Below are 15,223 nucleotides of genomic sequence, written 5' to 3' on the forward strand. Positions count from 1 at the left end.
CCATTAACAAATTTGCCCCGATGACGGGCAATATACAGTACTGTATGGTCCACCATATCTTCCGTATTCCACTCGATCCGTCTTGGTTTTGATCGATTGAGGAAAATAAGAATATACCACCATGTATGAGTGTTAGGAAACTATTAACTTAGACGGTGCTACTTAGCCATGTGTGATAGACCTGTCAGGTTGTGTAGTTGTATTTAACTACATATTTTCATCAAGCACAGATGGCCTGCCTGTGCACTAGTTACATAAATACCATACTATTCTTAACACTTTTGTTGCATTACCATGTATGTACAGTATGTATACCACTTGGATGAGTCATACCAGATCGACTAGTCACACCTCACACAGGATACAATCTGTGCTTTTCACAACAAATTTATATTTCCACTGACTACAGCAGCATTTTGCGTTTGGTCGCTTTTTTCCACATTTTTAACATGTGCATCGATTTTTTTACATGTATCAATCATAAAACAGCAAACTAAGATACCATCCAAGTTTCACCCTGCCAAGAGCGTTAATTAGCGAGTAATTAACGATTTATATCGATAATGAGTAAAAGTGTCCTCGACAAAGTTTTCATATCTCCAAATCCACTAGTTTGAATTCCACCAATCAGTGAATAGTATGTTTATTCATGAGCATTTTGCGTTTGGTCGCCGTTTTCTACTTTTTTGACATGTCCATCGAGTTTTTTACATACATCAAATCACAAAACAGCAAATTAAGATATTAGCCAAGTTATTCCCTGCCAAAAACGTTAATTGGCGAGTATTCCACTGTATACAAAATTAAATCGCATTCAGTTCCCAAACCCACTAGTTTGAATTCAACCAATCAGAAATGCAGGTTTAGTTATGAGACGTTGCTAAAAATAGATTCAAGACTTTGCGTTGGGAGTTGTTATGCAACTCCCTGGTACAACTGCCATATAGACTGTACACAAATCAAGCGTGGTGTTATATTACGTATCTGTCAATGACGTTCGTAGTGTTTAAATATTCATATTATGGGCGAGGTTGATTGGGTTCCCAACGGAAAATATCTTGGAGAACAACAAAGTTGAAAGTTGCAATTTTTTCGACTTTTATGCCACCATTTGAAGTAAAATATAAATAGATAAGCTAGTTATGTATGTCGTTATGGCATAGTGGAGTCAGTGAGGTTGAGAAATATCATAGTCGAGGACGCAAAATGCTGCTTTAAACGGGTTGTACAGGATACTGCCACAAACAGTACTTACTAAATGATGATGTCCATGGTCAACCCCCCCCCTCTCCCACCCCCTCTCAATATCAATCAAAAACAATTATTAAGTGCCTAATATATAGCCAAAGTCAAGCAATGTTTTATGATGCTTAGAGGACTCATAAAAATGCTCTTTAGAACAGATTTTAAATTTCCTTTAAAAGTGTTTCAGAATATTAAGAGCTGTTTTAATATCAGTTGAATGTGGAATATCAGTGGAAATGTGGAATGTACTGATTGTTACAAAGTTCAGGGGCATATAATGTTTTTTATACTGTACATATCACCGTAATGAGACATTTATTATCTGATCTTAGACATTGTCCCATCGTTAAATAGTGATCCCTGTATTGCTAGACTGTATCTTTTGATGTATACTGTACAGTATATATATATATACTTACATTGCAATTCTAGGATTTCAAATTGTAGGGTGGGGCATTGATTAAAGGGTGTGAAGACTCGCGTACAAAGAAACGTCTCATGCCGGTAATCTGACCTAGTTTCGAATGAGGTGTAACAGAATTGTTAGACACCACCATCGATCCCAGAAAATACACACACAACTTGCTAGGTACCGTCCGTAATTAGACACTAGTGTACAGTCAGTACATACAGCTACGGTCAATACCCACAACACAGTGTACATAGCAGGGTGGACATCTCAGGTCCAGCTAAAGATAACAAGGTGTCACGTTTCATTACTGTCTGCATTTGGTAGAGACAAAAACAAAACGTCATTTGCAAGCAACAGAAAGTTAACTTTTTTAGAGCGCCGCACGCAGTTTGGGGCGAGTCTTCAATGCCTTTAAATGGGTACAGATGGAGAGGAGGGTTGAAGGGGACCCATCTAGTGTCTAATTTCCGATGGTAGCAAGCTGTGTGTGTATTTTCTGGGATCGATGGTGGTGTCTAACCCCCAATCTTGTGTCACTAACCGATGCCCGTACCACTCTACCACAGTGATTCTAAGTGGTGTGTATGCGTATAAATTAGCTTTGTATAACTGTCATTGAGGGCGGATTACCCAAGTGTTATGATTGTACAGAGTGCACCCCTGGTACTTTGAATCTGACAATCAGACATTCATTCATATATATATATATATATATATATATATGCAGGTAACTCTCTAAATTCTTTTGTTTTATCGAACAATTTCCGGTAGGCATGCAGACATTACAAAGAAAAGGGAATCAAATCGAGGCCTCTCTTAAAGTCTCAGTACAGGTTCCAGCTTACTGCACTAACAGTTCAGTGAAAATGACACCGCTCTATGCAATTTTCATATCAATATTCATTATTTTTATTTAGTTATCTGTCGTTAAAAATGCTGAGCTGAATAAAATTTGCCAGATTTATTAACGAGTTCGTAGATTCTACAAACTTCAATCAAAATTTGCAAGCCCGGCCCAACAGTCTGCGCCAATCAAATCTTTTTTGTTTTGTTTTAATATGACTGTTAGGCCTACAGTAGGCTTACTTTTACTTTCGTGGCTAGCCTGTCGTAGGTCTCTGCTCTTATATCTTTCACTCGGTCTTACCGAAGTAGCTTGCAAAACTGTGTCATTTCCTTCCATTACAATAAATAAACAGGTGTTTTCAGACATTTCCTCCATGGAATTTTAAAGAGTGGACGATACGAGTATAGGACTGCATTGAAATCTTGATCGGTCCGCATGTGTAGACTATATTGTTTTCATTTGTGTAATGAACATGCTGACATGGGCGGTCGCAGTGATTTTACGGTAAATCGTTCGGGCCATAAGGGCCGATTGCAGCAGCTTTTCTCCATTACACCCACCTGGTCAGAGTGCATTTAGAATAAAGAAACATTGAACCTACCTCGGAAGTTTGTTTTCTGAAATTCATCAGCAAACACTTATTGAGACTTTAAAACATAACACAAGAAAGTTCCAGCGACATCTCAGCAATCTATGAATCATGCAGGGGGGTGCTCACACTGGGCGGCACCGGGCGGCTACGCCCAGCAGTTCTGAATGCCGCCCAGCACAAAAAGTATTTTAAACAGTTCCGCCCGGCACTTTTTTGATGATAATTTAACAAATTTTACCATAACCAAAATTTGGGAGAATATATGGCACAGAATATGTAAAATAGCACCACCTAAGCATACTTCATGTTCAAAATTTGTCCAGTGGGGAGGGGGTACCCCACCCATGAGATCCCTCTCCCAGGGTGTGGATCACACTACTGCACAATCTGCCTGGCACTCAAATATTCCTGAGCACATCCCTGTGTATATTGTTCTCTGTCTCTCTGGGTTCAAACCCACATCCTCATATCATTTTGTAAATTCTAATTTGTTGATATTTTGTGAATTCATGTCATCATGACCACTGAGCCGAGTATGTAAATTTCACAACAGGTGCATCCTCCAGGAGACAAGGTAGTGCATCCCCCCCCCCCTCCCCTGGAGGAAGTGATTCCATTGTGTGAGAGAGATGAACATGTGCAGTCACTGATTAATCGAGGCGTATAGCATTATTTTCATGAGGCCACAAGGACACACATGAGCATCCAACGTGTTCACACAATAGTGCGAAACACGCAGTCGGGTATGTAAACTTTTTACTTCAACATGAAGGAATTAATACCTCCGGCAGGCAAACCCAAGTTACCAATTAAATTAGTATTCAACACGTTAACGTGTCTGCACGTTTCAGTGGTTACAATGAAAGATTTGCTATCATATACAGTATGTATATGTACCATGATAGTTTGAAATAAAGGAGTAAGCTCCTTCAAAGCAGCATTCAAGCTTTCTTGAAACTTTAGGAGTCATGCTTTAGGAGTCATGCTAATACCAATTAGACTGTACAGTAGCTTAAAGGGTGTGAAGACTCGTGCAAAAAGAAACATCTAATGCCGGTAATCTGACCTAGTTTCCGGTGTAACAGAAGTGTTAGACACCACCATCGATCCCAGAAAATACACACACACACAGCTTGCTACCGTAAGTAATTAGACACTAGTGTACAGTCAGTACATACAGCTGCGGTCAATACCCACAGCTGTGTACAAACAATACATCTCAAGTCCAGCTAAAGATAACAAGGTATCACGTTTCATTACTGTCTGCATTTTGTAGCGACACGAACAAAACGTTACTTGCAAGCAACGGAAAGTACACTTTTTCAGATGGTCACAAGCAGTTTGGGGCGAGTCTTCAATGCCTTTAAAAGGAAATGCTGCATTCCAAGTAGCATTAGGGGTTTCTTTCAACCTCAGAAATCATGATAGGATCTGTATTTTGTACCTACGGAATACTAATAGTACTGTGGATTCAAACAAAGGATTTAGTACCATTAAAAGCAGCATTGAGGGTTTCTTTAAAAATAACTAATACGGCTTAAGAAGCACACATACACATGTACAGAATTAATACAAAGGGTAAGCTGCTCCTTCAAAGTAGCATCGATTTGGAGTTAAATTCTTGAATTTTCAGGAAATATGCTAAGAAGCACATCTTTCATATCATATATATCAGTTAAATTTGATCAACAGTGTGTAAAAACTTGTGAGGGGAATGAAAGAGCAATTTAAGATGATTATTTATATGGAAGACTTTAGTCATGATCCAAGGGTTTTCTGTTGATTGAAAATGAGGTTCAAGGAACATGTTTGGGTTTGTGTTATTGGAATTTACAAAAACACTGGCTTAACATTCATTAATGTTTAGGGATGGCACTGAGGAGGCAACACCTTGTCTCTTTATTACCTCAGAGAAGAATTCCAGACATTAATAAACATTTAGGGTGAAAATCATCAATATCTTTATAGCTACTGTACAGATTATGAAACATTAATTGGACTCAAAGTTTTCTCTCTTCTTAACTTCTGCCTAAACTCACCCATTAATTATAGTTGATTTTTGCAACTGAGACCACATGCAAAGATCCACATAAAAACAGTGTGGCTTCAATACTTGCAAGTATGGTTCACATATACTATAGTATACATTTACACAAATATCCATGTATACAGTACCTCAATAAAACTGATATACAGAATATTCAACAGCATAAGTTGTTCATACTGTAAATATGAATATGGTATACAGTTTCTTTGAAAAGCACCAGATACTTGCAAGTAGGGTTCACTTACTATGAGATACAGATCATAGTATGTACATGTACACAAATATCCATGTGTGCAGTACAGTTATGTACAGAATATTTAACAGCATAAGTTGTTCATAAATTTGAATATGGAATACAGAGGAAAGGCAATCAATACTTTTTGGAAACAAAAGCACCAGCAATATCGGCAGCAGTAAAGGAGAAATAAAAATATCTGATTGCTATGGAAACGATGCAGTTATGACAGTAAATCACTGAGCCTGAGGCCTGCAAGTGCACAATACAATACATACAGTATCCATCACTGTACATACAGTAGAACTTTATAAGCCACACTGTATTGTGGACATATTTGTTAACAAAGCATATCAAATAAAATTTATAGCAAATTCCATCTTCTTCACTTTAAAGTTGAATTTTCGAAATTAATGATTTGAAAACTGAAAGGTTCAGAGGTTTGGCAAAGCAAAATTTTGATCTGTAAAAATAGGGTTTTAACTTAACATTTCTGTTTAGGAGTTGATTCAAGAGGAAGGCATGAAAATTACAGAACGTATCATTTTTTTTTGCTTTTTAATATATTTTCTACTGTACTACATGACTTTATAAAGCTGTAAGTATTGCACTATCAAAATTAATAAAATTAACAACATCCAGTAATTAAGCACTGTCAAAATAGACCGTACATGTGCCACTGGTCAATAATATCATTTCTCACAGTTTTGTCAGGGAGATAATTGGCCAGTATCGCATACCAAATATGCTAACATATAATGGGCAACTTGCTATACAATTAAGTGCAAAGATGTACAGTATACAGCATGGTACTTATAACCGTATACACAAGCACAATGAACAGCAGGGGAGGGGGGGGGCAACCTTCAGCCCATGGGCCAAATCAGGCCAGAGAGAAGCTTTTAACTGGCCCGGGACTTTCTGGAATTTTCAAAAAAAAAGTAAAAAAGTAAATTAAAAAATGATGAAAATCTCAACTTAAAATTGTAAAAACATGGCACTTTTAATAGCGGGTTGTACCTGGTTGGGGGGAGGAGATGGGGGGTGGTCGTACATTGGAAAAACCTGCTTTGATGTTGGTCCAGCCCGCCAGGATACCAGACTGCATCAATTTGACCACCATGTAAAGAAAGGTTGCTCGCCCCTGATGTACAGTTTAGTATTTTATAAGAGACAAAATTTATACAGTAGCCTTCAAACCTGCTCTATGTACATGTGTACACAAATATGACCTAGAGTGAACATGCTTTGTTTGGTCTCCAATATATTAGGAGCAAATTTATATAAATCCTCAAGAGCAATATTTTATTCAATTCAGTGTCAGGTGTTCTAGATGTTGACAACTTACTTGAAAATTGGTATTTACCATCACATCTAATCTGACAATGTGTCTTTTTTGGCAAGACCCGTCCAGCAGAAGCGATTTGTTTCTGGAAACATAGCCAGGCTACTCGGTAGTACTGCATCAACTGTATAAGTACAGTACTATACTGTACACATATGGAAGTTAGGCAAATCCAGTGTGGTCACTGCTTCAATTTCAAGCAGATACAATTACCCTGTTAACAACATCTCACTTGTACTCCTCCTTAAATTATGCATCAAAATCACAGCTATTGTCACACAAAACCTGAAAGTAACACCAAATTCTTCACTGAATTAGAAAAAAAAAACAGATGAAGATGCTAAATCCTTCTCAGCTATTCCTGGCATCATAATAACACCAAGAGCTCCCCTATCTACCTTTTTTGGATGCCAAAATGAAAAAGGTTGTACTGAATCTATTATCTACTTATCTCCAGTACTGTACATACTTCTTTAAATGGCCTATTTGAATGACAATCTAGAACTTAAGAATTTCAGCTAGAGCACATGTCTACCAGGCTACAGCAATGGATATTTTTCAATTCGGGGTATATCAGTGGAAAGCTTAAATCTCTAACTGCACAAACAATGTAAACAATGGGAATTGAGAGACTCTAATCTGCTTGAACATTCCTCTGTTGGTGGCACAAGGAACATTGCATTAAAAAGAGAGAAGGGAAAGTTAATTTATCACCAGAAAATGGAAATGGTCAGTCCCAGTTTCAATATAACCATTGAGCTCAACTAGTTGCATATATTTGGTAGCTAAATTCTATCAAACCTTGTAAGGTTTACTCAATATGAATGAAAAATGGTTGCATTAAATTTAAAGACAGCATTCCATAGGGGTTCTCATTTTCTCATATACTGTACACTCCATCGAAAGGGCTCTTTAAAGGCGTTGAAGACTCGCCCCAAACCGCCTGCCGCGCTCTGAAAAAGTGAACTTTCCGTTGCTTGCAAGTTGCAAGTGAAGTTTTCTGCTTGTCGCTACAAAATGCAGACAGTAATGAAATGCGATACCTTGTTATCTTTGGCTGGACCTGAGATGTCCATCGTTGTATCGTTTATACACTGTGTTGTGGGTATTGACCGCAGCTGTATGTACTGACTGTACACTAGTGTCTAATTACCGATGGTAGCAAGCTGTGTGCGTATTTTCTGGGATCGATGGTCCTGTCTAACACTTCTGTTACACCTCATTCGAAACTAGGTCAGATTACCGGCATTAGACGTTTCTTTTTGCGCGAGTCTTCACACCCCTTAAGATCCCCAGTATTTGGCCACAATTTCAACTGTACAAGTTTACTACATTTTCTAGAGGCCTTGATACGCCATATTATTCTCAGCTTTTGGAGATTTAACTAAACCAGACAATTAAATGCTTTGGTTTGAAAAACTGGTTCTCTTTTAGGGGCTGTAAAATACTCGTTGAAATTGTAGAATTTGGTGACCGTAATCTGACTCTCTAGCATGTTTAGCGGCAACACTGATGATGACCTTCAATTCATGCATGCAGTTGTACTGGAACTTTGTACATAATATAGTACAGTAGGTACCCTGTACAGAGATGCCTTGTGGAGGTTTGGCTTGGGGAGCAAAGCCAAATCTAGTCTGCGCCTGGTTCCGCGCAAATCTCCTGCCCAATGTGCTGCTACTGAATATTCTTCACGGCCCAGTGACCGCAGTACTTCACTTGGCAAGTTAATGAGGCAGCCCTGGGTTGGGTCTACGAACACGTAACAATAAGCTTTCTTAGCAACAAGAAAGAGTGACATAAATTTATGAATAGGAGCTTACTTACACAGTCCGTCGCAACTTATCAATGGTCTATTGTTCACATTCTTTGTGCCTTGGTTTATTGCCGTACAATTGGTCTCGGTATCATTTCCCCTTCCACAATACTGACATCCCATGAGTGTAGCCTAACCACACTGAACTCAATGGAAAAATCTAGCCTAACTATAGTGCACAGGCTTTGTGAATGTAAAAGTGCCATTCACGGTAAATGATGAGCGTTCCTAACTCCCAACCTACTTGCAAGGGTAAGGTCAATGACTACTCTCGCACACTACAAGGTGTCATGCGGCCCAGCGCGGGAAGATCGCTGTTGTATTGAATTTTATAATCAGCATCACAGGAAATGTTTTGAACCACTTATTGTATTCCACATTTATTTTTGGTAGCACATATATGACCGGTGTGCGGATCTTGTGGCTATATGGTGACAAGTACTCGAAGGTGCTTTTATCGATCTCTTTTGCAGAGAACATATCAATTTGTGTTTCCTGGACTAAAATTTTAGTTTGAAACGTCATATCACTTTTTAACTTTTGGTGGTGACTAGCTAATTGCCTTTCAATTTCGGCTTGATAGTCTGAGTGATTCATTAAAGCAATGCCTCTACCTTTATCGAAGGGTTTGACAATAATAGAGCGGTCGTTTTTAATTGAATTTAGTGCAAAACGTTCCGCCTTATGCGTGTTGCTATTGGCGTTTCGGATAGTAACACTTGCCATTTCGGTTTGTGTTGCTTCCAGATAGTCCTCTAGGTTTTTACTAAAAGTCATGTTAGGTGACCATGTGGGGGGTAGACGGAATTTTGTAATCCCTTTTTGCATTTTATTCTGCATGATGAAGCGGATTCTCATTTTTCTTTTAAGGTCTTTTAATGACATGAGAAGATCACTTCGTTTAGGTTTTACTGGAGTTGCTATGAACTTCAGACCCTTTCCCAACGTAATAAACTCTATATTGGACATGTTTCTGTCTGAAAAACAGTCATAAAAAGTAGTTAAGTAAAATTAGATGAAGCTCGTCGCCTTTTGCCAAGTTACCAGTGTGTGGGCACCATTCTCGATTGAAACATTACACTTACCTGTAGTGTAATGGTTCGGTCCAATGTCATTGCGCAAGCGCAATGACATCACGTCGTTAGAAAAAAAGTTGGCGATTTTTACGACAAAAACATTTTTTCCCCTGAAAGATCTGTATGCACGCTGGTTCCAGTCAGTTTTAAACGTGTTTCTGGATATACTCTGATAACATCAATTGTATTTGATGGTATTTTAAACCTGTTGTCTTGAGTTGTCTTGAGTTGTCGTGAGTTGACGCTAATTAGTGTGACCCGCTGGCAGTGCCGATGGCTGAATGACACGGCCCTTGTATACATAAGGATGTCCCTGTGGAACTGTACCAATATAACAATAGCCAAAGGCTCTTAACTTAAGATCAATGTTAGACATGGCCATAGTATATGTCCTAGGCTAACTTAGTCTAACTTTTGAGAAACTTAAGCTACTTATATAGCCTAGGCCATAGGCCTAACTGAGCGCTAGTTAGGTCGGGCCTAAGCTAGGCTACTATATGCTACTAGTACTGTAACAGTGAAAGTGTAAGGACGTCCCGTATTGCTACCTTCGAACAATCATGCCATGTTATCTTTTAGAGTATTGGTTATCTAACAAGGTCCGAATCGTTCCCTATATTGGATAAGACTTACCGGTGGAGTTCTTTCAGTAGGCCATCTTAATATTTGTTAACGTAAGCGCTTTGCCAATAGTACTATAATTAGTAGCTGCCTCACTCAAAGTCCAAACTTCCAGTCTTCTCCTCGGGATGCCGCAGCTTCACAAGTCCCTATAGAAACAAGCAGACAGCATCACCCGTTTATTGCCGGATGAGCAGTTACGTATAATAATAGGAAGTACAATGTAACGTGATTTGCAGACAAAATGAACATAAATGGTAAAATGTGACGTTAAACTTGACCAAGTCATTTTCATGCTAGCAACATGCTGCAAGAGCAGTATCTTTTGTAGGTAGAGGCGGGGGCTCCCTTTCAGAACAAAATGTTTTATCCTGCTCATATAAGAACTATATTATTATTGTCCGCACCTATTAATAAAGCACATTCTTATACATATATTTATTAATTTACCTTTTGACAGAAGGGAAAAACTTGGTTAGCATTAGCAAGAGGGCAAATCTCCCCCGAGGCCCTTAAAAGCAAAACGATTGTTAACAAATAGCAAACACTTTAGGAAATAAAGAACAACAGAACTAAAACAAGAGGGGAAATGTAGCAGAAAATAAAAATTATCAACCAAAATGGGGCGAGGGCGAACTAACACTTTACTGAGATGCTGAAACATTAAAATAAAACGAAATGAATAATATACTTTCCTTGTGGGTCTAGCCGTGAGTTTCTTTTTAAAATGAGGGCCTACTTAGCCTATATTTGAGGATGTTATTACTTCGGGAGACGTAGAAAAGCCTTTGTGATGCTGTTGAAAGTTACAAGTTCTGGAAGAACATGTACGTATCTTCCAACTTTCCTCGCCAAAATCGGAAGATTTACAATTTTCCATTGCCAAATAATCAGCACTGGTATAACAAAACTGAAACATTTTTAGGTCTTGACGCGTCACCTCTGCAATTGAAATGGGATCCTAGTATTCAAATTAGGGGTCGCTATCCCTTTTATGGCTCGAAAAATGTTTGGGAGGGCTGTCAAACAAATTAGGGCTTGCCAAACTAATCAAAAGAATATAGACCATGGATGGGCTACTTCTTGTAGGAAGAAACCTAATTTTCAAATTCCTTAGCCCACACCTGTTATCTACACGCTACCAAGTTCGTAGGTAGTTTTGATGGTAGTTTTTTGAAACATCCAAATAACAATGTTGCCCAGTTCAAAAAACTGCACTATCATTAAACAGATATTATCATTAACAATAATCATTTAATTATAGTGCGCCCTCTCTTTTATTCTACCGCTTGAACTACCATACTACCACTATCTGCAAGGACAGGAATATTTGTTTGCGGTATGAAGAAAAAAATAATATACAGAATTTGGTCTGCATGATACATGCCGCCAATATTTTTTTCATTCAGATACGTGGAGCTTTTACCACTGACTGGCTGGAACCGCTTCCTACGGGGAGGGGTATGGGGTCTATGAATTATGGTTTCATGCAATGTCTTAATATGTTCAATTTTACAACATTTCTTGCATACTCGGCTAATATCTACTTAAATATCTACGCTAATATATATATAAATATATATATATATATATATATATATATATATATATATATATATATATATATATATATATATATATATATATAAATATATATATAACTGAAATCGTAATGAGTTGGAAAATCCAGAACAGTGAAAAAATTTCCACCCTCCACCGGGATTCGAATCCGGGCCTCCTGCTTTATATGCGGACACCCTAACCATTAGGCTATAGACGCTGATTGTATGTCCAGAGGATCGAAACCGGTAAGGAAGGTGGTAGTTCCACTCTAGGCGTTTGTCACCTGTATCGAACAATAATAATTCTGGTTTGGTGACATATTTGCCTTGCTCTAGAGATAAAAAAATGATGCTAACCAACTCGAAAACATCTGTGATTCCTAAAACCGGATCTCGAAAGAGGTACTTTGAACAAATTTTTATTAATGAAATGGAGGTAAACGACAAAGGCAAATGACTGTATCTATAATTGAAATCGTCGTGAGTTATATAAAATTTCCTGATTCACAGTTAACTAATATATTAATAACACTGTTATGCAGTGTTGGTTGGTCAGGTTTGGAAATATATTGTCGATATTTGTAGAAGAATAAGAAGTGATTCTTTTAAATTAGGTCTCCGATAAAGGACATGGAATATGACTAGAGACAGTCCGGAGAGTAATACAATACTCAGGCTAAGTTCATCAACAATTTTTGGCAGACATAGCTTATTTCCGCAGTCATGAAATGAGGGCGCTATCTCAGTTCTCCGCAGAAGTATAACAAGATCGATTATAACTGAACATAAATTGTTTGACTCGGCATTCTCTCTCTTTTTCAACATATATGGGAAAGAATTGAAATTGAGAAAGAAATTGTTAAAATAAAAAATAAACAACGAATGTCGAAAATGTTTTTTCTTGGACTAACTTGAAGCAACTATGTATAAGGTGTCTACAATTTAAAGCCGACTCATCACTGCCATTGTATTCTGAGACATGTATACTTCCATGATATTATTTCACACATTTACTGGAAAAAAAATTGCAACGCATGCCCGAAGTTAGGGAATTTTCCTCTCCCCCCTCCCCCTCCCCCACTTCCTCCTATCATTTCACTCTGCTGAATCTGAGGGAAAAGTAAACCACAGAGAAACTATCAGAGAGATCGAGAAAATCAGGTTAAAGGGTGTGAAGACTCGCACAAAAAGAAACGTCTAATGCCGGTAATCTGACCTAGTTTCGAATGAGGTGTAACAGAAGTCCCAGAAAATACACACAGCTTTCTATGCATCGGTAATTAGACACTATAGTGTACAGTCAGTACATACAGCAGTGCGGTCAATACCCACAGCACAGTGTACAAACAATACAGCGATGGACATCTCAGGTCCAGCTAAATATAACAAGGTATCACGTTTCATTACTGTACTGTCTGCATTTTGTAGCGACACGAACAAAACATCACTTGCAAGCAACGATGGCTGCACGCGGTTTGGGGCGAGTCTTCAATGCCTTTAACGGAAGACTAGCAAATACTTTCAGATCATGGAAGCGTTTACAGAAAAGTCACAAACCAACTGAAGTAAAGAGGAGCTTAAGCTGAATTTACTGCATGGGAGGCATGCCCCAGCCCCAGCAAGACCACCCTCCCGGGAGTACTCAGCCGAAGAAAACGAAACTTCTCTTCCCGGTGGCTGGACTGTTAACCGGAGGAAAACTTTACTTCCGGAGTTTGACTTACAAGCCCACTTTAGCCACCGGGTTCCTAAACTAGGGGCCCCTTCCCTCCGCAAGAGCCGAAGCCTCCTCCCAGTTAGAAAGTCGAACTTATTTAGGGAGGATTTTTAAATTATTCTTAGCGAAAATCTTATTAATTAGATACTTGAGTAGAAGATTCTTAATAAGGGTTGAAGGAGAATTTTTTTTTTTTTGCATATGTTTTTGTGGTTGAAGCAATAAATTGTGTGACTCGATACAATATAACATGATCCACCAGCAAACTGGAGTAACAATGTTTATGATATAAAAGCTTATTTAACAAGCAGGGGTGTGAGGGGGGGGGGGAGGTATAGTGATGGGATCGGGTGCACAAAGCTTTCATGTTCGAAAGACTTTTCCAAAAGAACATTATTCATGCATCGGAGCCAAAAGGATGCTTCGGGTTAATTAATCAGTCAATATATATTTGAAATTATAATGAGTTGGAAAACCCAGAACAGTGAAAAAAAAAACTTACAGCCTCCTCCGGGATTTGAAACCGGGCGTCGGGGCTTTGTATGAGGACACCTTCACCAACTAGGCCATGGACACTAATTGACTGTCCAGAGGTTCGAAACCATTCCACTGTAGGCTAGTTATTGTAGTGCGCGTGCGCGCTACAATATTGGAATTACTGGCCAAGTAAACGATACCTATATGACTGGACGTTGAAACTAAAAGTTTCATATAGTCTCTGTGCATTTGCAGTTTCAGAGGCTAGCTGCATGTATAGCCAACTTATTCTAAGCCTGTCACGGCGTTCACAAGCGCCCTCACTTTGTAGATACCTATACATGACTATACTCCCATGGTGTGTTGTCCGCCCTAAAAATAACACCATGGACAAATGAAACTTTCTACCTAAAACTGCAAACACTTCACGTGCACTACTAACTGCGCGTTTGCAGGCAAATGCAGTTCTATTTATCTCCCGGATTAGCTTTACAACAAGCTTGTATACAAAACCGATGATGGAGAAAATAAGCTACAGCGCTATCCTTTTTGAACCGACGGTCGTTTATTTTGTTATAAATTGTGCCCCCTCCATCTTTTTGCCAAGAGAGAAAACCCTTGACTCGACGGTAGAGTAAGAAAAATAAAGAAATGTAAGAAAGTAAACAATAAAGTGGTAATGAAAGTCAAGAAATAGGTGTCAGGCCCGTACGGAGAGGGTTTGGGGGCAGTGATGGCATTTTCAAGGTCAGAAAAGTGTCTTCCAGCTACCTCAGGGTTGTTATTAGCAAACAAAAATATTCCACGCTACCTGGAGCTACCTGAATACAACATGCAACATATACGGAGGATAAAATAGCAGCAATTGCATCAAAAACATGATAACATCTTTTACAGTTGGAAGACTTCTTCTTCCATTTTTCTATTTTTGGGGGTTTTGGGTTTGTAGCTACGAACAATGTCTCATTTTATTTCCTGAAACATCAAATTATGTATGCATTTGCTTTGATGATTGATATAACAAATAGATGACCTTTGAATTACGAATTGCTAAGATTATATGCGAGGACAAAATATACTATGAAGTATTTGCGGAAATTTGGTACCAGGACAATTCGTCCGGCCGATCTATATTTGCTGTGAAAGGGGGAGGGGGGGGGTACAAATTTCAGCAGGATGATATAGTGTCCGACCGGACTAAATGTGCTGGTACAAATTGTCCCCCGCACACTTT

General features: G+C 38.6%; 1 protein-coding gene across 2 annotated transcripts in view; it reads right to left on the reverse strand.

Moving 5' to 3' along the window:
- The window catches only part of LOC139964806 (alpha-1,6-mannosylglycoprotein 6-beta-N-acetylglucosaminyltransferase A-like), a 72,508-nt gene extending 61,967 nt beyond the window's left edge, over window positions 1-10,541 (reverse strand). The window contains exon 1 of one of the 2 annotated variants that reach the window (XM_071966789.1): window positions 10,246-10,541. The gene's annotated coding sequence lies outside the window, so the exon portion shown is untranslated. The remainder of the gene's footprint in view (window positions 1-10,245) is intronic. The other variant, XM_071966790.1, reaches the window with a different exon arrangement.
- Between the last annotated feature and the right edge of the window lie 4,682 nt (window positions 10,542-15,223).

This window comes from Apostichopus japonicus, chromosome 23 (genome assembly GCF_037975245.1).
Source record: "Apostichopus japonicus isolate 1M-3 chromosome 23, ASM3797524v1, whole genome shotgun sequence".
Taxonomy (NCBI): Eukaryota; Metazoa; Echinodermata; class Holothuroidea; order Aspidochirotida; family Stichopodidae; genus Apostichopus; species Apostichopus japonicus.